This window comes from Capricornis sumatraensis, chromosome 3 (assembly GCF_032405125.1).
Source record: "Capricornis sumatraensis isolate serow.1 chromosome 3, serow.2, whole genome shotgun sequence".
In the NCBI taxonomy this organism is placed as follows: domain Eukaryota; kingdom Metazoa; phylum Chordata; class Mammalia; order Artiodactyla; family Bovidae; genus Capricornis; species Capricornis sumatraensis.
This window is the reverse complement of record NC_091071.1, coordinates 135,579,427-135,603,927: the sequence shown is the minus strand read 5'-3', so window position 1 is coordinate 135,603,927 and position 24,501 is coordinate 135,579,427. Positions and strand designations below refer to the sequence as shown.

Sequence of the window (24,501 nt, the reverse complement as noted above, 5' to 3'; positions counted from 1 at the left end):
TGCGGGAGACCCAGGTTCAATCCCTGGGTCGAGAAAATCCCTTGGAGAAGGAAATGGCAACCCACTCCAGTATTCCTGCCTGGAAAATCCTGTGGACAGAAGAGCCCGGCAGGCTACAGTCCACAGGGTCACAAAGAGTTAGTTGATCACGACTGAAGCAACTTCATTTCATTTCCAGACATATTAAGTAAAAACAGTCACTCTCAAATGGCTACTTATGACTTCATTTGTACATTTTTGACATGACAAAATGTTAGAAATGGAAGAAAGATTAATGGTTGCCAGGGATCCATTAGCAGATAGGAAGAGGGAAAGTAGAGTGGCAGGAGAGAAGCAGGTGTTACAAAAGGGCAATATGCAGGACCCCCTGGTGACAGGAAACTATTCAGCATCTTGACTGTAGTGGGGATGTACAAACATACAAAGGAGATTAAGCAGTAGAGAATTTAAAACACATACACACAAGTACAAGTAAAAACGGAAGAAATCTGAGTAAGAGCACTGGTTTGTACAACGTCAAAATCCTATGTAATCCTACAAAAATGTTATCACTGGGGAAAACAGGCTAAACGTACAAAAGATCTCTGTATTTCTTACAACTACAATTAATCTCTACAAAAAAACAGAAAATAAGACAAATGTATCAATATTATCCATGAGAGGATTTATGAGCTTAATGTGTTCCTAAGAGATAAAAAGGCGTAATAAGAAAGCCCACCATCCTTATCTACCCATTTTTAAAATGCTCACCTTGGGTTTAAGATTAAGTAGGTGTAATAGGTAAATATCACTTATTATTACACCACCTATACTCACTCAAAAGGAAATAAGGCAGCTGAGATAAAGTTACAGGTAAAATTTCACTTTAATCAGCTCTGTCAGGCACATGTCTTACTGAGTTTTGTTATAATAAACAGACTTCAAGAAACCAAACTAACCAGCCTATAGGAGCTATACTTGAAGACATATATGCAAATATATTTTCCATTTCAAGATACAGGATATGTATTTAGATATACGCCAAAAATAAAACTATAAAAAAAAGAAAAGAAACTAGAGGTAATGGGAAGTTAGAGCGATACAGAAAAAATACTCTATTTCTTTTTTTTTTTGAAGGGGGAAAGTAATAGGCTTAGCTAATTATATTACAAAAATTTTTAAATTAAAGGATTTAAAAATATGAAACATGAACATAGGCATGAGTAGATTATATTATAATGCTACCATTCTAGCTCTCTCTATATAACAAATACCTTGTTTTTCTTAAGGCCATATATGAAAACATTTTAGGATGCCTCTCTTCTAATCATATCACATTATTTCTTGACAAGGGTCTTATATAGTTACAAGTATAAAAGTTCAGTTGTTGGTTATGTGACCCAAATAATAAGAGATTCAATTCCACCAAGATAATAGTTTTATCAGCTGTGTTGTTGATAATCATAAAAGTTGCTTCACAAGATATGCCTCAGATACATAATTTGTTTTCAAAATGGCACAATTATTTCACTAAAACAATGCCTAAATGTTGCAAATGCTAACCATATCTCTGCAGTGTCTTCCTTTTATAGTTAAACACAAAATAAATACAGTACATATCCATAAGTTCAAGGAAGCATGTACTCACCTATAACAAGTGAAAAGCAATAAATATACATGTACATGATTTTTCCTTTAACTAAAAAATGAATCTCTACCGGGATGGTCACAAAACTATTGTTCTTGGCCACAAAAAAGGGACACAGACTATGTAAACTAGAGTATATTCATTAAAATCCAATTGTTAAAAGCTGTCTGGCACTTCTCTTCCTTAACTACATTGCTTCCATCACTGTTCAGTGTATTAATCAAATAGGTCTGATTTCATCATCAAGATTTTATATTATCCAAGCACTGACTTTTCAACTAGACTTTCTAAGACTGATTTTCCATAACACAATGGAGAATAGAAAAATTATACATGGTCACACATAAAAACACTAAACATTTTCTTTTGAACTCCCTTCATATAAACATTTACTAAGGGTCTGGAAGCCAGTGCTAAGCCCTAGAAATTAAAAAGACTAAGTTACAGCCTGCCATAAAGAACACAGAGTCTACATCTAGCTTGTCATTATTCTATTTCAATCCAAGTTCCCCAAATTGACAAGATTTGGTGCCTAATTATGAGGAAGTTTAAGGGAAGGGAGGAAGACTTAAGAGTCAAAGATGACTCAAAGAATTCCCATCTATGTGAACAAAGGCTGTATTTACATGGAATTCCAGAGAAAGAAATTGTCAGCTGACAGCTGACAAGACCCTTCATGATCTTTTTCTTGCCTGGACTGCCTCTAATCCCAACCACGCTGAAGGCCTTACAGTTCCCAGCATGTGCCATGCCCTGTCTGCCTCTAAGAGTTTGTCTCTACCTACATTACCCTCATATCCCTTTCCTGGGTTTGGCTAATTTACGTTTAATCTTTGAAACTTCAGATGTCTGAACTGAAATTCAAAATTCAGTTCAAATGTTTCCTCTGAAAATAAATCTTCCTTGAATAGTCACCCAAACCCAAAAAAACGATACATCAGCATCTAGGTCAAAAGCCCTCCTGTGTGTTGCCTTAGCATGGTTCACTGAAATGGTCTCCTGACTGTCCATGTGCTCTAGGAGAGTGAGATTTTGGAGGGCAGGAATTTTACTTTCCTCAACCCAATGATTTAAACAATACCTGACATATATGCAGGAAAGAGAATGATTTCTAATATTTCTATCATTTATCAACAAGGGCAGGTGTGTGCAATAAATTCAGATACTTTGTTAATCCAAAGTAAATCAACAAAAACTAATACTATACAGTATCACTTGCATGTACAATCTTTTTTAAAAAGTCAAATTCATGGAAACAGATAGTAGGAAAAGTGATGGCCAGGGGTATGGGAGAAACAGGGAAAGGCTGATGAAAGAGTATAAATTTTCAGCTATAAATGAATAAATAAGGCCTGAGGTGGTAATACAATTGGTAACACTATATTGTATAAGTGAAATTCATTGCAAGAGTAGAACTTAACGTTCTCTCGCATAAATGAAAAAAAGATAAATATGTGAAGTGATGGATGCTTTAATGAACCAAATGGGAGGAATCTTTTCACAATGTATACATATATTACATCATTATGAGCTATGCTCTATATATCTAACAATCTTCTTTGTTAATTATAAACAAAGCTGAGAAAAAGTAAATCAAAGCAACAAAAACAAAGGTTCAAACTTGACTCTGTTCTTTAAAAATTAAGTCTTAAAGCACCTACAGCAGGGTGTGGCAATGAAAATTTCAGTAAATGCCCTGGGGTCTGGAGTTCAGTACTCCGCAACTATAGGCACCAGTTCTTGGGTAATTTCAATGGCAGTAGTAGAGCACCCCAAACCATGGCCCTCAGATTTCACATTAGAAAGTTTCTACAGACACTGTTAGAGTTAGGTATTTCTAGAATTTATCAGGTATTGGCTTAAAAGCTGTATTTCTTGTTATCCACAAAGTCAATTAACAAGCAGAAGGGATAAATTAGACATATTTATTTGTTCAGAAAGGGGAAAAATACTCTTCTTTCTTCAGGTATAAAAATGATAAAGATTAAATATAAAGAAACCAAACAGTACTAAAAGAAAACAAAAAAACCCACAAAATCCCAAAAGGCCACCCCTCAGAGATAATCATTTTAATCAGTATTTATTTCCAGAAATCTGTCTACATTTACACACACGTACAATTTTATATAAATGAGGTCCCATTAGGCACGCTATTACTTATTGTTGAGAAAGAAAAAGGGCATGTCAAGGACCCATTTCCACTGTAATAAATACAAATCTATATCACCATTTTTTAAAGTTTATTTTTAATTGACGGATAATTGATTTACAATATTGTGTTGGTTTCTGCCACACATCAACATGAATCAGCCATAGGTATACATGTCCTCTCCTTCTTTCATCACCATTTTTAATATTAACAGCTGTACAGTATCCAATTGATTGGATACATCATAACTTAATCTTATAGTGATGGACATTTTCAGCAGCAGATATATATCATTTTATGCTTACTTATCTCTTTATGAAAAATTTCTAGACATCAAATTTTGTATCTCCAAGGGTAAACACGTATTAAAATTTTAAATATTGCCAAATTACCTGCCACCAGAAAGAATTTTGCCCTTATTAAGAATACTCATTTACCACATCCTTAAGTATATTCATTAATTTTCCTCAATTTTCCCAAAGGTTAAAAATACCATTTTATTTGCATTTCAATTGTTGAGTTCTAAAAATTGTAATTTTACTGCTAATTTATATTTCTTATATATTACTAGCACTGTAAGTATTTTAATTTTCTTCTGATGAAGAATGCTTTTGTGTTTTTTTCCGGCTGTGCTGTGTGGCTTGCAGGAGAAATCTTAGTTCTCTGATCAGGGATTGAACACAGGCCCTAGGCAGTGTAAGCAGAGTCCCAACCATGGGACCATCAGGGAATCCTCAAGAAATAGTTAAATCAAAAGAAATTCCTTCAATTTCATTTTACCTTCCTCTTCTTTTATTAAATTCTAGTAAAGTTACATGTAGTTAATTTTATCTTAAATAGTACACGTATGCTCGCTTAGTCATGTCCAACTCTTTGCGACTCCATGGACTGTATCCTGTCAGGCTCCTCTGTCTGTGGGATTTTCCAGGCAAGAATACTGAAGTGGGTTGCCATTTCCTACTCCATAAATAGTACACATAGTATAATTAAATGCCTATAACAGTGTATGTCTATTCATCCACTGTCTAAGCTTCCACCTCCTACACACACACACACAGACATACACATACTTAAAATGTCTCTGGAAAGAAACATAAAAAATTGATGACAATGGCTACCTCCACAAAGGGGAACTGCATGGTGGGCAGACAAGAGAGGTGCAAGGGAGTTATTTCACTGTACTTCTAATTATACGTTTTAAAATTTACATGTGAACTTACTACCTGTATTTTTAAAAATTCATAAACTTTGATTCAACGACTCTCTATCTAGGCATGTAAATAGAATAATCAAATGTAGAAAAGGGGAACTTTCCTGGTGGTCCAATGGTTGAGCTTCTGCTTCCCAGTACGGGGGATGTGGGTTCGATTCCTGGTCAGGGAGCTCAGATCCCACCCAACTCAGTGCAACTAAGCCTGTGTGCTGCAACTACTGAGCGCAAGCACCTCAACTAGGCAGTCTGTGGGCCACAAACTCTGGGGCCCACACGGGCTCTGGAGCCCTCACACCACAACTCGAGAGAAGACCACACACCACAACGAAGATCCTGCATACTGCAAGTAAGACTCGATGCAGCCAATAAATTAAGTATTTTTTTAATGTGGAAAGGGTTTTAAATTCAAAGACATTCATAACATTTACAATAGTAAAAACCATAAATAATATAGCCAATATTGGAGGTTAAGGAAACTGATGGAAAATATAATGTAATAGTAAAATTATTAAAAATTATGTTTTAAAATGATAAACATGAGAACTTTATTATAATCTGTTAAGGGAAATTTATGGGGAAAGTATGTGCTTCCATAATTTATTTCTACTTCCTACTTTCTTCAGTTACTCCAGGTTGCAGTTAATTTTTTTTTTCTTTTTTTTTTTCCTGTTAATTTTTTGATAAAGTTTTCAATGAAACATAAACAGATAACATCAAGAACTGATGCAGGCACAGCAGTACCAAATTAATGATTAACCCTAATAAGAACTAAATAATCAAATTAACCAAACTGGTTTCCTATAGACATGGTATCAAAAAAAAAGTCTATTCTAGAAATTTAAAAATCTAATTTACAATAGCCAGGGCATGGAAACAACCTAAATATTCATCAACAGAGGAATGGATAAAGAAGGTGTGGTGCATATATACACTGTATACATATATACAGTGTGTACCTATATTCAGCCATAAAGTAGAATGAAATAATACCATTTGCAGCAATATGGATGAACCTAGAGATTATTATACCAAGTGAAGTCAGAAAGAGAAAGACAAATACCATAAGGTATCACTTATATACGAAATCTAAAATATGACACAAATGAGCTCATTTACAAAACAGAAACAGATCCACAGACAGAAAAAAACGTTTCGGTTATCAAAGGGGAGAAGGGTTAAGGGACAGGTAAACTGGGAAACTGGGACTGAAACAAAGTCCTACTGTATATTCACTAACCCACAATAAGCCATAATGGGAAAGAATATGAAAAGAATATATATAACACATACAGAGATGTATGTATAACTGAATCACTTTGCTGTACACCAGAAACTAATACAACATTGTAAATTAACTATTACTTCCATTAAGAAAACACACACACACAAAAAAAAAAACGAGAAGAGTGATAAGTCCACAGTGTTAAGAGGTCACAGGGTACCTCACACATTTTGCTATAAGCAGCCAGAAGAAACTTCTTGGCACCTTCACACTGCTTAGAAATCTCCTTAGCTAGATCGTCCTGTTTATTAGGCATAGTCCCTACTTCCCATGCTACTAACGTCAAGAGTGTTGCTAAATTTTCTGCCTCAACATAACAAGGATGCCCCATTCTCCAGTTTCAACAACATCTTTCTCATCTCCTTCTGAGCTCTCAACTACAACTTCCTCATAGTCCAAATTTAAATTTCTCCATCATCATTTGCATCTTTCCTTTCCCCACCTATAAGAGGTCATACCTATAAGGACCACAGTCCTAGTGATCACAAATGAAGATACTCAAAGGGAGAGGAAATGCTGAAAGAGCAGAGGTTTTGTGGAAAAGTTGCCACTTGATGCAACTCTTAAAAATGGAATTTGACAGTGATGAAACAACTAAAGGGCATGCCCGAAGAACATACGTAATCCTGAAATATAGCTCTAGGACATAAATGTACCTTATAATGGCTGAAACAAAAGGACCGTGCTCACAACACGACTGCAAACAAAGAAGGTCTTGAATACTGTGCCAAGTATTTTATCCCAAAGGCAATAAGGGAAATGACACAATCAAATTTGGATTTTAGAAGAAATTTTTGACAGCAGTATGGATGTAAAAGAAACTGAGTCAGGAAGATTTATTAAGTGGCTATTGCAATAATCCAAGTAAGCAAGGCAACCAGAATCAAGAAACATGAAATATTTCAGAGCAACTCAAAAGGTCAGCAGTAGTGGGTGCTCATAGGGGCGTGTACATGTGCTGTGTTCATGTTGAAGGGACGGGGACCAGAAGTGCCACAGAACCGACAGAATATGGAGTTGCAACTACACATATTCTGTTCAAACCCAACTCCATCTGTTGTACTGGCGACTGGTTAAACTCCTTAACTGTTCTAAATCTCTCTTAGTGCTTCTGTAAAACAAACTGGGTTGTTGTGAGGATTAAATGAGAATATTTCTCTACAGAGCACAAATCTAGTAAATAGCATCTAGCATGATAATGATTTCCCTAAGTTGCAAGCTTAGGCAACTTGTCTATAATTCAGTTTCAAACTCTGGGTTTGATATAGTTGTAGGATATTAAATTGAGACCTAAGTCAGTTTTACACTTTAGTGAGTCTGTCTAGAGCTCTGTGTCAGAAGGAGAAACTCAGAAGTAATCTGTCTATACAGGGTAAAGCCACTGGTGCATACACAACGGATGAAGCTAAGAGAAGGGGGTACTGAATGGAATCTTGGGAAACAAGAACATTTCAGGGTCCTGCAAAGAGAAGTTTGGGGGAAAGGCTGTCTCTGGATTGCTGTGAGGATCAAACAGAAAAAAATACATAAAACACCTGGCATGTAGAGAACACTGTACTCCCTCCCTTTCAAGAGATATGTCAATAAAGTCAACAGGCAGAAGTCATACTGTAGAGTCTGAGGCATAAATAGGATCTGAGAAGTTAGACATGACCCTTTAAAGAAGGTTCCCTATAAAGGAGTATAAAGTAAAACCTTTAAGAAATGGAGGAGAAGGGGAGAATATATAAAAAAGAATATATAAATGTATAACTGAATCACTTTGCTATACAGCAGAAATTGATAAAATATTGTAAAGCAACTACATTTCAATAAAATTTTTAAAAAGAAATGGAGTAGAAGGAATAACTGGCCTTTAACTCATCACTCTAAAGCAGGAGCTAGCAAATTTTTTACACTAAATTCAAGTCTAAACAAACAGTTAAGAGGAAATACTGAACAGTGAAGCAAGGACTTAGCCCTTGAGCATTCTCAGCATCAGCCAGCTGTAACCAAAGTTCATGCTATCTTAGTTCACAGCATGCCACAGCTCCTTTCTGGGCTTCCACTGCAGTCTTACACTTTTCTTGCAAACAATTCTTTTAAAAAACTAAAATAAACAGATCCTTTTGCAACCAATAAAAACTTGTTAATACGAGTCTTCAAAGAGCAACAATAAATAAAATACAAAAAACAAAAAGGAATTTAAATTTCCTATTTCAAGAGGTACTTGGAATTTTAATACCAATCAGTACATGAGTCATGTTGTACTTGTTAACATCTACACCACTAGCTTCAATTCTCTATCCCTTAAGAAATACATTTTAGAATTGCCTGCCATATATGTCTAAAGAGGTGAGCTACAAAGCAATTTTAAACCTACCACATCTATTCATCTCCTGAGTGGCCTACCTTCCACGGCTTTCATTCAATAAACATTTATTGCGTACCTATTACAGATACAGGAATCAACAAGAGAAAAGATGCCTACCGTTGCAAAACCTGTATTCTAATAGGAGAAGTTGTTCATAAAACCAATATGGTAGGTGCTAATAACAGGGAGAAAGCAGGGCAAAGCAGCAAAGGAGCGAGCTATGTGAGGTTGCCATTTTATACAGAACTTAGGAAGGCCTTTGAACAGACACAGGAGAGAGGAAAGAGTATATGAGGGGTGGCCCAGCTGGAGAGAAGAGCAGCTTGGGAAAAAGCTCTGCGGGAGAAGCACTATTGGGCTTCCAAAATCACTTTACCTTTTCCCCTCCTGTAAACTCTCCCAAACAAAAACTGTCAGATTCACCAAGACAATACTTCCTTATCATTCCTTCCTTTCCATATCCATCAGTGTTAGTCACTCAGTTGTGTCCAACTCTTTGTGACCCCATGGACTGTAGCCCACCAGGTTCCTCTGTCCAAGGGATTTCCCAGGCAAGAATACTGGAGTGGATTGCCATCTCCTTCTCCAGGGGATCTTCCCAACCCAGGGATCAAACCTGGGTCTCTGGCATTACAGGCAGACTCTTTCCATCTGTCCTAATTTCAGGTTTCATCACTTCGTGCTTTGACAATTACATCAATCAGCTTTGGCTTCTCCTCCCACCATCCCATCCTACACTCTGCTACCATTTGTTCATGTAGAATAAATTAGCCACTGAAACAATCCTTTTGAAAAGTGGTGCCAAACTTTAAAGGGGAAACTAAGAAATTCTGCTGTAATTCTTTGCCGGGTGCCAAATTAATGACAAAGCAAGAATCTTCAGTTTTGTGAATAGTAAATAACTGCTCTTTATTTTTACCACCTGTGATTTAACCATCAATAAAGGAAATGGTAATTATTGTGTATGTGCAAAATATGAATACTATTAAGGAAGAAGAAATGTGACTTAAGGGTCTTGCAGACCACCATTAACATTCATGAAATCTTGACAGCTGAGTGAAAATTCTTCATTGCCAAATGGGTCAGAGACAGTGCCTTCCTTCAAATTAGGCTGGAGTCCTGTAACTGGTTCTGGCCACACACTATGTGATTGAAGTGACATGTCCCCTCTCCATGCTTTCTCCTGTCCACCTGGTGGACAGGGAGTACTCTGGGACAGTGGAATTTCAGCTTGGAGCTCTGAGTCATTGTTTGGAGGAAAGCAATTCCAGAAAGCCACCGAACCTACACTGGCCACAATAAACCTTCGTTGAGCCCCTGAAATTTCTGCGGTATATTTCGCCTGATAGTGTCAACAATAATAATGTAGAGAAAATGAGCTCAACTGGGGTGGGTGGTCAGGATAGGTACTTATGTTGTTCTAGCACTACATTAAAATTTTGGTGAAAAATCAAAGGAATAACCCACCTACTTGAGGATATACCATATCTTTCACCATTTATAGCTGAAACTATTAAGTTCACTGCAGTCGCTCAGTCGTGTCTGACTCTTTTCGACCCCATGAATCACAGCATGTCAGGCCTCCCTGTCCATCACCAACTCCTGGAGTTCACTCAAACTCATGTCCATTGAGCCAGTGATGCCATCCAGCCATCTCATCCTCTGTCGTCCCCTTCTCCTCCTGCCCCCAATCCCTCTCAGCATCAGAGTCTTTTCCAATGAGTCAATTCTTCGCATGAGGTGGCCAAAGTATTGGAGTTTCCGCTTCAGCATCAGTCCTTCCAATGAATACCCAGAACTGATTTCCTTTAGGATGGAGTGGTTGGATCTCTTTGCAGTCCGAGGGACTCTCAAGAGTCTTCTCCAATACCACAGTTCAAAAGCATCAATTCTTCAGCACTCAGCTTTCTTCACAGTCCAATTCTCACATCCATACATGAACACAGGAAAAGCCATAGCCTTGACTAGACGGACATTTGTTGGCAAAGTAATAGCTCTGCTTTTCAATATTCTATCTAGGTTAGTCATAACTTTCCTTCCAAGGAGTCAGCGCCTTTTAATTTCATGGCTGCAATCACCATCTGCAGTGATTTTGGAGCCTCAAAATATAAAGTCTGACACTGTTTCCCCATCTATTTCCCTTGAAGTGATGGGACCAGATGCCATGATCTTCGTTTTCTGAATGTTGAGCTTTAAGCCAACTTTTTCACTCTCCTCTTTCACTTTCATCAAGAGCCTCTCTAGTTCCTCTTCACTTTGTGCCATAAAGGTGGTGTCATCTGCATATCTGAGGTTATTGATATTTCTCCCAGCAATCTTGATTCCAGCTTCTGCTTCCTCCAGCCCAGTGTTTCTCATGATTTACTCTGCATAGAAGTTAAATAAGCAGGGTGACAATATACAGTCTTGACGTACTCTTCTCCGATTTGGAACCAGTCTGTTGTTCCATGTCCAGTTCTAACTGTTGCCTCCTGACCTGCATACAGGTTTCTCAAGAGGCAGGTCAGGTGGTCTGGTATTCCCATCTCTTTCAGAATTTTCCACAGTTTCTTGTGATCCACACAGTCAAAGGCTTTGGCATAGTCAATAAAGCAGAAATAGATGTTTTTCTGGAACTCTCTTGCTTTTTCGACAATCCAGCAGATGTTGGCAATTTGATCTCTGGTTCCTCTGCCTTTTCTAAAACCAGCTTGAACATCAGGAAGTTCACGGTTCACATATTGCTGAAGCCTGGCTTGGAGAATTTTGAGCATTACTTTACTAGTATGTGAGATGAGTGCAACTGTGCGATAGTTTGAGCATTCTTTGGCATTGCCTTTCTTTGGGACTGGAATGAAAAGTGACCTTTTCCAGTCCTGTGGGCACTGCTGAGTTTTCAAATTTGCTGGCATATTGAGTGCAGCACTTTCACAGCATCATCTTTCAGGATTTGAAATAGCTCCACTGGAATTCCATCACCTCCACTAGCTTTGTTCGTAGTGATGCTTTCTAAGGCCCACTTGACTTCACATTCCAGGATGTCTGGCTCTATGTGAGTGATCACACCATCGTGATTATCTTGGTCATGAAGCTCTTTTATGCACAGTTCTTCTGTGTATTCTTGCCACCTCTTTTTAATATCTTCTGCTTCTGTTAGGTCCATACCATTTCTTCCAACAACACAAGAAAAGACTCTACACATGGACATCACCAGATGGTCAACAATGAAATTATATTGATTATATTCTTTGCAGCCAAAGATGGAGAAGCTCTATATAGTCAGCAAAAACAAGACCGGGAGCTGACTGTGGCTCAGATCATGAACTCTTTATTGCCAAATTCAGACTTAAATTGAAGAAAGTGGGGGAAACCACTAGACCATTCAGGTATCAGTTCAGTTCAGTTCAGTCGCTCAGTCGTGTCCAACTCTTTGCGACCCCATCAATCGCAGCACTCCAGGCCGGCCTCCCTGTCCATCACCATCTCCCGGAATTCACTCAGACTCGCGTCCATCAAGTCAGTGATGCCATCCAGCCATCTCATCCTCTGTCGTCCCCTTCTCCTCCTGCCCCCAATCCCTCCTAGCATCAGAGTCTTTTCCAATGAGTCAACTCTTCGCATGAGGTGGCCAAAGTACTGGAGTTTCAGCTTTAGCATCATTCCTTCCAAAGAAATCCCAGGGCTGATCTCCTTCAGAATGGACTAGTTGGATCTCCTTGCAGTCCAAGGGACTCTCAAGAGTCTTCTCCAATACCACAGTTCAAACATATCAATTCTTCGGCGCTCAGCCTTCTTCACAATCCAACTCTCACATCCATACATGACTACTACAGAAACCATAGCCTTGACTAGACGGACCTTAGTCGGCAAAGTAATATCTCTGCTTTTGAATATGGCCTAAATCAAATCCCTTATGATTATACAGTGGAAGTGAGAAATAGATTTAAGGGACTAGATCTGATAGACAGAGTGCCTGATGAATTATGGCGGAGGTTCACGACACTGTACAGGAGACAGGGATCAAGACCATCCCCATGGCAAAGAAATGCAAAAAAGCAAAATGGCTGTCTGAGGAGGCCTTACAAATAGGTGTGAAAAGAAGAGAAGTGAAAAGCAAAGGAGAAAAGGAAAGATACAAGCATCTGAATGCAGAGTTCCAAAGAAGAGCAAGGAGAGATAAGAAAGCCTTCCTCAGCAATCAATGCAAAGTAATAGAGGAAAACAACACCAAGAAAATTAGAGATACCAAGGGAACATTTCATGCAAAGATGGGCTTGATAAAGGACAGAAACTATCAAAGCCCTACCCATATCCATTCACAGCCACTATGGAGAACATCTGCAGTTTCTATGGCTAGTTCTCTGAACAATTCTCAAGCATCTGTCCCTCTGTGCCTCAGAGCTTTCTCTAAACTGAAGGAAAACACTCAACAGGCAGCAGGCCAAACAGGAAGTGGCTGGAAGTCAACATCCCTTAAACCACCAACCACTGAGGGACACAAGGTGATGGATAAATACCCCAGCTTCCTTATCTCCTCATTGAGACAATTCTGAGGTATGTTCCACATGACCAATCAGAGGTGCTTTGTAGGCCTGAGCTCCTGTTGTCCACTGTGGTATACTACTTATTAACACATTCATACTGGCTTTTGTCCTTTCCCCATCTCTTCACCACTTCCTTAACATCTCTTCCTGGAATCAACCAAACAAGTCCGTGTTTTGGAGAAACCAAACTAAAACACCATGCAACATTAGCTTTCAAAACCATGTCTTTACAATCTACAAAACAACTTTCCTATCAATGTGGTGAATTATGTGGGAAGCAACATGTTAAATTATTTATCTGGCTCTTCGCATATCAAACTGAAGTTCACCATTACTTTAGATTTAGAAATGAGGAGAAAGACTAACATTTTTTTAAAGTTTTCAAAATCAGTAAAGCTTTCGCATATGTGATATGTTTATCTGAAGCACAAATACAAGAAGTCAAACTTCATAATGCAAAGGCCAAGAAGAGCTACTATCTTTGCCTTTCCTCCTTTTGGTAACAGACTCTGGTCCTTGCATACTGAGTTTAAATGACCCAGGCTTAGTTAGTAACAGTATCTTACCCTTCTGGGTGCAGTTACTGATTGCAGAATGGGATCACAACCTAACACAGTCCTTCCCTGGAATTTTTCTAGGAGAGCAGGTGAGGGAGACGCCCTCTTGCCTCCTGGGTCTTACAGATGAAAATCAAGTCCATAATGTCTCTGGCCTTGTCCCCTGCTATGCAGAACAAGTCCCTGCACTAGAAAGAGTGCTTCTTGAGGACAAAGACTTAGTTTGTCTTATGTTATCACTTGCTTCTCCACCACCCTAAATCATGTCTAGCACATAATACGTATTCAATGAAGGACTACTGATTTGAGTCAACAGGACAGAATGAAGCTAAGAGATAGACAAAGATGAAAAATTAAAAGATTACCAGAAAGTATCCTGAAAGCATTTGATCCTTGTGGACAGATCAATCCAAGCTCTTAGTTGTTCAGAATTTCACCAAATCTGTCATTCTACCTAATTTAAGTTGGTTTGTCATTTACAACCAAGAGGCTAGAAAAAACTACCTCAAGCAAACAAAGAAAAAACGGCATAAATCAAATTGGTGCCTTAATACTCCTTCATTTTCAACCCAATAAAAAACTCAAAAATAAGGATTTCAAAGGAAAAAAATACTCCTCTAAAAGATGATCTAAGGAAATACTTTCACAATGACATGTCTCAAAATTCCACTTGAAACAATGTGAGGAACACTTCCCTTAGTTATGTTCCTGCTTGGCCAAAATATCTCTAAGGATAGGTTTTATAATTTAAGCTTGTCTCAGTTAACAAAGTAATTTTCAAAAAATAGTCTGGAGAATTTCAGGGGGAAATGTCTTCTAGATTGCTGCCCCTCAAAAATAAGCAAATTTTATCCTCCCTATATAATTTATTTTGCAAAGCTGACATTTCTTGCTGTACTTCTGGCAATAAAATCAAGTTTCCAGAAATTAAAAAACTTGGATCCACACTATGTGTGATTGACAAACCTGTTGGCAAGTAAGCAGACCTATCTATTCTGATATTACATGACTGATAGAGCAGACTATGTGTTTTTTAGAAACTAAAATTTTTTTCTCCTAGAATCACTTTATTTTTTAAACTATATTTGTTTTGAAAATTTCTAACATCATGGCATAATATTTGTATTTATGAAATCAAGAGCTGAGATTAATATTTCTACTTAAAATGCCCTGTTTTCTAACCTCTTCTACCAATTTTCCTGGACCCCTTCCATCCATTGATTTATCAGTCTATTTATTCGCTATCCTACTATTACTAATCTCTCCTTAGAAAGAGAAAACAGACTTTTTAAAAAATTGTACTCCGGGTATGTTTAGATTCTAGATAAACCAATGTTTGTGTGTGTAGGGCAGTTTTGCCCATTGATGTTTAGGACCTAGTTGTTTTGACCAGGCATATGTATGTTGCTGTGACAGTGATTTTACTTCTAACAGTACTGTTATTCTATAGCCTTATCCACTCTTCTGTGGTTGACCCATGCCAGATGTTTCAGTTCAGTTCAGTCACTCAGTCGTGTCCAACTCTTTGTGACCCCATGAATCGCAGCATGCCAGGCCTCCCTGTCCATCATCAGCTCCCGGAGTCCACCCAAACCCATGTCCATCGAGTTGATGATGCCATCCAACCATCTCATCCTCTGTCGTCCCCTTCTCCTCCTCCCCTCAATCTTTCCCAGCATCAGGGTCTTTTCCAATGAGTCAGCTCTTCGCATGAGGTGGCCAAAGTATTGGAGTTTCCACTTCAGCATCAGTCCTTCCAATGAACACCCAGGACTGAGCTCCTTTAGGATGGATGGTTGGATCTCCTTGCAGTCCAAGGGACTCTCAAGAGTCCTCCAACACCACATTCCAAAAGCATCAATTCTTCGGTGCTCAGCTTTCTTCACAGTCCAACTCTCACATCCATACATGACCGCTGGAAAAACCATAGCCTTGACTAGATGGACCTTTGTTGGCAAAGTAATGTCTCTGCTTTTGAATATGCTATCTAGCTTGGTCATAACTTTCCTTCCAAGGAGTAAGCGTCTTTTAATTTACTCCACTACATACCTGTTTATCTCCTCACCAGCCACTATTCCAAAGGCCTCAAAAAGAATGAAACCTAGCAGAAATCAACACACCCAGAATACTACTTAACTGTGTAACCCAACTTACTTAGTTTAGCTTACATCCTGAAATAATTCAGTGGGGCCCAAAGGCTAAGGTTCATTTTGAGATTAGTCTAAAACACAACACAAGGAATACCTTCCAAGGGCATCCTGACACAACTCTCTCTCTAGATGCAATTATTTTCATCATAATAACTGGATCCAATGCAGAATATCACTTCTCTTATGGAAATAGAGGACACACACAGAAGAAGCTTGTTTAGGACCATGTTAAAAAGAAAACTCTACCAAAACAGCCCAAATAGAACCTTAGAGCAAATCTCAGTGGTAATGCTTTTACTGTTTTTTAGCCTTTCTTTTCTCAACACTTAATTCCATTGTAAGTCACTGCTATTAACACAGAATTTTGATTAGCTTTTTATTATAGAAATGAAGCATGCTATCAAAATATTAAGAGAAATGGAACTGGATAAAGTAGAAAGTGAAAAGTTATTTGTGCTGCATTCCCCCATGCCATCAGTGGAAACCCAGCTAGCAGGCAGTAGAGTCTGAGATTTTTCAGAATATAAATGTTCATATGTACACACTCAGATACAATTTTTTTAAAAAAACAGATGTGGCAGTATAAGCTTCTCTGACTCTTCAAGCCTTCATCCCGTCCATCCTGACCAAAGCTGTATGTATATAGTATGTTGTATATGTGTTTCTGAATGTGTAACATTAATTAATCTTTTATCAACAAAGTATTCTTTCAGTGCAAATTCTAATGAGTCCATTAATTTTTTTATTACTTTACTAAAGAAGATAGGTAGACTATTTCTCATTTTTTTCAATTTTTGTGTTTATTTTGCTAAAATAATTCCTTTTTTCAATCCCCTTTAATGTAAAGCTTACAGCAAAGATGCAATCAACTTTTGACTCAAATTTTATCAATTAAGGCCTTTATCATCAAGGTTTTTCCTTTGTAAAAATTATTACACTCATGCACAATTTCTTAAGGGAAAATTGTAAGGGCATATACATACGGTCATATGTATGATCTGTACAGCATTTTCAATGTCTAAAGATATAATATACATGAACACTCTAATATAAAGGGAAGAGGCCAGAAAGACATAATTGATTATATAATTTCTACATTTTATCTGATTACATGAAAAGTTAGGTATGTATATTATAATTCTCATAACAACCAATGACAACAAAAAAGTATACAAAGAACAGAAATTAAACAGAAAAAAAAAAAGAAATTAAACAGAACATTGTAAATCAACTATACTTCAATAAAAAAAAGTATTTTTTAGGGCTTCCCTGGTGACTCAGTGGTAAAGAATCTGCCTGCCGCTGCAGGAGACATGGGTCCGATCCCTGATCCACGAAGATCCCACATGCCACAGAGCAACCAAGCCAGGGTACCATAATATTGAGCCTGTGCTCTAGAGCCTGGGAGATGCAACTGCTGAGCTGGCACCGCAACTACTGAAGCCCTCGCACCCTAGAGCCTGTGCTTCCCAAAAGAAAAGCCACTGCAATGAGAAGCCCAAACACAGCAAGGGAGACCTAGCACAGTCAAAAATAATAAATACAAATATTAGAAAAAAATTTTTTTAATCTATATAAAGAGATAGAGTCAAAAGCCAATATATAAAATAAAATAGATTACTAAAAAATACTCAAGTAATCCAAAAGATGGAATATGGTGTAAGAAATGCCCTTCAAATACAATACAGATAGGATGGAAATATGAAATAATACAGAAAAGATAGAAAAAAGTAGATGATACCAACACTAATCAAAGCACACTTCAGAACAAAGAAAATTACCAGAGCCCCCCAAAAATGCATAATGATAAAAAGCTCAATTCCAAAAAGACATAACAACTCTTAAATGGTTCTGCACATTAAAAAACAAAAATGAACAACAACAAAAAAAAACCTTCAAAATACACAAAGAAAAAGCTAACTGGAATGAAACAAAAACCCACTAATATATTTGGAGAATTCTACACTCCTCTCTTAGTAATTGATAAAGCAAACAGAATCAGCAAGAACACAGAAGACCTAAAAACCATCATCAATCAGTTTTATCTAACTGATATTTATGTAACACTCCACCCAACAACAGCAGAATACACAAGGGCACATGAAAGATTTGTCAAGGTAGATCATGTTCAGGGACATAAAACAATTCTTAATAAATTTAAAAGAAATGAACTCAGAGAACGTATGTTTTCTGGCATGGAATCAAACTAAAAATCAATCAAAGAAAGCTATGTGGAAAATTCTCAAATACTTAGAAATTGAACAAAACCCTTCTAAATAATCCATAAATCAAAGAAGCCTCAGAGAAACTAGAAACTAGAAAATACTTTGAATGAATTAAAATGAAAATAAAATACAATAAATTTTGTGGGATGCAGCTAAACAACCGCTTAAAGAAAAATATTCAACATTAAATTCTTCTGTTAGAAAAGAAGGTCTCAAACCAATAATTTAAGTTTCCATCTGAGAAAAACTAGAAAAAGAAAAAACTAAACACAAAGCAAGTGGAACAAAGAAAAAAATAAAGATAGGAGTGGCAATGAAACAAATACAACAATGTAAATTCAACTAAAAGCTGATTCTAGGACAAGGTATATAAAAATCATAAACTTGTAGTAAAAATGTCTAAGGGAAAAAGAAAAGATACAAATTTCCAATATCAGGGATGAAAATAACCAAATAGCTTTCAACTAGGAAATGAATCAACAAACTGGGATACAGTTATATTATGGAATACTACTCAGAAATAAAAAGCAGTGAACTCCCGATACATGCATGAACATGAATGAATCTCAAATGCACTATGCTAAGCAAATGAAGACAAAATAAAGAGGCTAAGTACTGTACAAATATATAGATAATATTCTGAAAAAAGTAAAAGTTACAGGAACCAAAAACAAATCAGTAGTTGCTATGCCTAGCAACCACTGAGGAGAAGGCACTGGCACCCAACTCCAGTACTCTTGCCTGGAAAACCCCATGGATGGAGGAGCCTGGTAGGCTGCAGTCCATGGGGTTGCTGAAGAGTCAGACACGACTGAGCGACTTCACTTTCACTTTTCACTTTCATGCATTGGAGAAGGAAATGGCAACCAACTCCAGTGTTCTTGCCTGGAGAATCCCAGGGACGGGGGAGCCTGGTGGGCTGCCGTCTATGGGGTCGCACAGAGTCGGACACAACTGAAGTGACTTAGCAGCAGCAGCAGCAGAAATGTTCTATATCTTGATTGTGGTTGAGATTATGCAACTGTGTTCTTTGTCAAAGTGCATATGACCGTATATATTTAAAAGGATGAATTTTAGTGTATGTAAATTATACCTCAATAAACCTCATACTCTACACAACTACCAAATGAAGAAAATCTTTTAAAAACAGTAAGGGCTAAAAAAGTTAAACTTTCAAGGAGTAGAATGATCAGTCAACAGATATAAACAGAATTATATACTTCACATAAAGAGTGAACAAGCACTTAAAAAGAATACAGTTAAGTCCCCTACGAACCTCCAAGTTGCAAACTTTCAAAGATGTGAATGTGCATTCGCATGTCCAATCGTGTAGTTCACACATGTACACTGTCACATGCGTGCATCCTCTACAACTGGTTGTGATTTTGTGTACTGTACTGTACAGTAGTGTATAGAGTACAATAGTACAGTGTCTTTATTTCAAGACCAGGATGTCTGGAAGCAAGCGTAAAAGCATGGTGATGTAGCTGCTCTACCATCTCCCACCTCCAGTTAGTCAGTAACTTTTCTTGCCTGTTTACTCGATGCCAGCCCCATAACCAGCATTTGTACTGAACTATACTATACTTTTCAAGCTAATGTACTGTAAGACTAAAAACGTCTTCTTTAATTTTGTGTTTGTTTTTTATGTATTATTTGTGTGAAAAATACTATGAACTATTACAGTACAGTACTGGGCTTCCCTCACAGCTCAGTTGGTAAAGAATCCACCTGCAATGTAGGAGACCCGGGTTCAATTCCTGGGTTGGGAAGATCCCCTGGAGAAGGAAATGGCAACCCACTCCAGTATTCTTGCCTGGAGAATCCCATGGACAAAGAAGCCTGGCAGGCTATAGTCCATGGGGTCACAAAGAGTCGGACATGACTTAACAATTAAACCACCACAGTACAGTATTATATACCTATAGTACTATATACCATATGCGGGAACTCTCTGGCAGTCCAGTAGTTAAAAGACTCAGAGCTTTCACTGCCGTGACCCAGATTTAATCCCAGTATGGGGAACTAAGATCCTGTAAGCCTTGTGGCATGGAAAAAAAATAAAATAGAATAAATAAAAAGAATATTCAGTTTAGTTCAGTTCAGTCACTCATGCGTGTCCGACTCTTTGCGCCCGCATTGACTGCAGCATGCCAGGCTTCCCTGTCCATCACGAATTCCCGGAGTTTACCCAAACTCACGGCCATTGAGTCGGTGATGCCATCCAACCATCTCATCCTCTATTGTCAACTTCTTCTCCCACCTTCAATCTTTCCCAGCATCAGGGTCTTTTCAAATGAGTCAGCTCTTCACATGAGGTGGCCAAAATACTGGGAGTTTCAGCTTCAACATCAGTCCTTCCAATGAACACCCAGGACTGATCTCCTTTAGGACGGACTGGTTGGATCTCCTTGCAGTCCAAGGGACTCTCAAGAGTCTTCTCCAATACCACAGTTCAAAAGCATCAATTCTTTGGCACTCAGCTTTCTTTATAGTCCCACTTTCACATCCATACATGACCACTGGAAAAACTAGACCCTTAACTAGATGGACTTTTGTTGGCAAAGTAATGTCTCTGCTTTTTAATATGCTGTCTAGGTTGGTCATAACTTTCCTTCCAAGGAGTAAGCGTCTTTTAATTTCATGGCTGCAGACACCATCTGCACTGATTGTGGAGCCCAAAAAAATAAAGTCTCACTGTTTCCACTGTTTTCCCATCTATTTGCCATGCAGTGATGGGGCTGGATGCTGTGATCTTAGTTTTCTGAATGTTGAGTTTAAGCCAACTTTTTCACTCTCTTCTTTCACTTTTATCAAGAGGCTCTTTAGTTCTTCTTCACCTTCTGCCATAAGGGTGGTTTCACCTGCATATCTGAGGATATTGATATTTCTCCCGGCAATCTTGATTCCAGCTTGTGCCACCGTTTCTCATGATGTACTCTGCATATAAGTTAAATAAGGATGGCAACAATGTACAGCCTTGACTTACTCCTTTTCCTATTTGGAAACAGTCTGTTGTTCCATGCCCAATTAATAACAACTATTATTTATTAAATGGTATTACATGGCTACTACATGAAGCTATTAAATATATTATCTCAAATACTCTCTATGACTCCAAGAAATAGATATTAAGGAAATATCAATGGAAGCAATGAGGTACTCTATTACACGTACTGAATTGATAAAACTAAAGAAAAGATATGAAGTCTAATTCTGACAAGGCGTCACAGCAACAGGTAGACACACTTCTTTCTGTTCACAGGGTAAACTGACTCAATTATTTTTTGGTAAGTAGTGCTACAAAGCAGCAAATTATTTAAAACAACTAAATAATCTCAATCTTGGAAATATTTTTTCTTAAAGAGGATATATATCAACATACACTTATTTATACCAGTCCCCAAACACGCACATTTTTAAATATATTTTTACTAAGGTAATTTATAGGAAAGAAAATAGAAATCCACTGAAAAGGAGAGTGATTAAGCCAAAGTTTATAAAGTTTTACAAAGGGGAAGCTGTTCTATAACCTCTCACTATACTTAGCCTTAAACCCAGGTACCAGTCAAAAGTATACTATTAATAAAAACATATATCAGGATTCTGTCCAGTGATTAAGAATCTGCCTTGCAATGCAGAGAACATCAGTTCAATCCCTGGTCCAGGAAGATCCCACATGCCTTGGAGCAACTAAGCCCATACACCGCAACTACTGAGCCCACACTCTGGAGACTGCAGGCCGTAACTACTGAAGGCCACGGACCCTCCAGCCTGTGCTGCACAACAAGAGAAGCAATCAGAAGCCTGCACAGAACTACAGAGTGGTCCCCACTCTCCACAACTAGAGAAAAGCCCACACAGTAACAAAGACCCAGGACAGGTCCCCCCCGCAAAAAAATATATGTATCAGACAAGAGTATGTATTAATAGATGGATCAGTATAATCTCATCAACCATTACTAGAAATATGCAACTTCCCTATCCAGCAGGATGTCCAATCCTTCCAAGGATTATTACAGATATTCTACTCAATATTGAGCTAGCAGTATAACATTCATAAGCAAAGCTCAATTACAAGAAAACAGTAGTGCTTAAAACCTAGTGCTACGCAAGAACTCCAAACCAAGGGAACAGACAAAAGACACACAGAAGACAGGCATGGGTCTTCAGGCTCACACTGCTTTAAAACAGGAAGCCATCCGTTCATTCAAAGTTTTTATTGGGTCTCATTTAAATCTTGCCATTTTATTAATACCCCAACTGAGGGGAGAGAGTAATGGATTTAATTACAAAGGAGGTTTTGGATGGGCTATCTGGGAGAATATAAGTTTAACTTGTGGATCCTAATTCTTCCTAATACAATAGAGACATCTCTGAAGTAGGACAACAGCATTCCTGTGACACTAAATCAATTTCCAGGAGCAGACTTTCCAAGAATTCCAGGCACAGTATTAATGGCAACTGCTTTCTAGAGAAGTGACAAATGTCTATCCTACAAGTCATCTAGGAATTCCTGACTGCGCACAAAGCACTCAGAATCAAAACAGAGTCCCACAGGGCCAGAGCAGGCTTTTGCAATTAAGTAATACTCTTCTTAGTAATACTACATATTTTCTTACTTTTATTGTTAATCCTTGAATAATACGAAAATCCACACTGTCTCTCTCTTTAATTCTAAAGCCCATAAGGTCAGAGATGCCATCTCAATGACTTACATGTTGTTCTGCACAAGTGAGCACAGATTCTAAAAGAACACAAAGACATCACCAGGACTTCCCTGGTGGTGCACTGGATAAGAATGCACCTGCCAATGCAGGGAACACAGGTTCGATTCCTGGTCAGGGAAGATTCCACATGCCAGGGAACTAGGCTTAGGCGCCACAACTATTGAGCCTGTGCTCTAGAGCCTGCGAGCCACAACTGAGCCGCAACGACTGCAGCCAACGTGCTTAGAGCCTGTGCTCCATAAAGGAAGCCACCACAAGAAGCCTGTGCACTGCAACAAAGAGTAACCCCATTCACTGCAACCAGAGAAAAGGAGCAAAGATCAGCAGGCGCCTTAAACAATTTTTTAAAGACATCATTCGTCCTTATCTTTAAAAATATCAGCATACATGCACAATGGGAAAACATAATTAATGCGAAATTTTTTCAGAAAATACTAGATAGATCTCAGTAAACACAGTAGGACAGTAAGTAAAATAACTATTACAAATTTTTAAGAATAATAAATTGGAAAGAGTATATGCAGAAAAAAAATTAGGCTTTATCTTCCAAATTTTCCATATTATTTCTTTTGAAATGTTAAAAAATTTTAGTGCATTATGCCTCAGAAGTTTATGGCCTACTCTGTATGCATACTGAATATAATAGAATTTACGAAACCAGTTAATAATGACAACATCTCAACCACTCAGGTAGGTTGGAAATCTCAGTCAAAATGATGACCTCTCATATTCTCACCCCGCAAATCGAATCAGGTAACAAGGTCTGTTATTTCTTTGCTTCTCAAATAAGCCTTTTTTCACTCACACTACAACCACCCTATTTCACACAAAGAAATTAAGAATGATGAAAATGAGAATAAAGATAAAAAATAACCATCTAAGGTAAAAAGAGTAACAATGTACTGTGGGATTTACAACAGAAAAACAAAACACTGGACAATAGCACAAAAGATGTGAGGCAGGAAACGGAAGTATATTACTATAAGGTTCTAATGTGAAGTATTAGGTAACAGATACAGAACATTTCCATCACTGCACCAAGTTCTTTCGAACAGCGAGTGTAATGAAAAAAGGTGTAACTGATAACTAATAGTAGAGATAAAATGAATATAAAAATACTCCAAACAAAGATAGGAAAAAAGAAGCAGGGTCTTAGAATTCAAGTCTGAACTGATATTGACTCCTGAAATATATTTTACAATAGAAAGAAAAAATGTACCTCTTTGATCAAGAATTTCATTTCTAAAAATTATCTACAGATAAGCTCATTTATATATATATAAGTGCATAAAGAAGTATAAATAAGAATGTTCAACATAGGACCATTTAACAACAGAAGACTGGAAAATGATCTAAACATTCAAAACAGAAGTCTGAGGAAATAACATATGGTCTATAGACTGAAGCGACTCAGCAGCAGCAGCAGCAGCAGCAGACCCAAACATAAAGTCACACACCCATATATGCATACGTGCATTGAATGAAAGTGAAAGTGAAGTCGCTCAGTCATGTCCGACTCTGCAACTCCATGGACTGTAGCCCACCAGGCTCCTCAGTCCATGGAATTCTCCAGGCAAGAGTACTGGAGTGGGTTGCCATCTCCTTCTCCAGGGGATCTCTCTGACCCAGGAATCAAACCTGGGTCTCCCGCATTGCAGGCAGACAGACGCTTTACCATCTGAGCCACAGGGA

General features: G+C 37.9%; 1 protein-coding gene across 1 annotated transcript in view; it reads right to left on the bottom strand.

Moving 5' to 3' along the window:
- FAM117B (family with sequence similarity 117 member B) overlaps positions 1–24,501 on the bottom strand; it is a 68,303-nt gene that overhangs the window by 31,426 nt on the left and 12,376 nt on the right. The window lies entirely within an intron of this gene.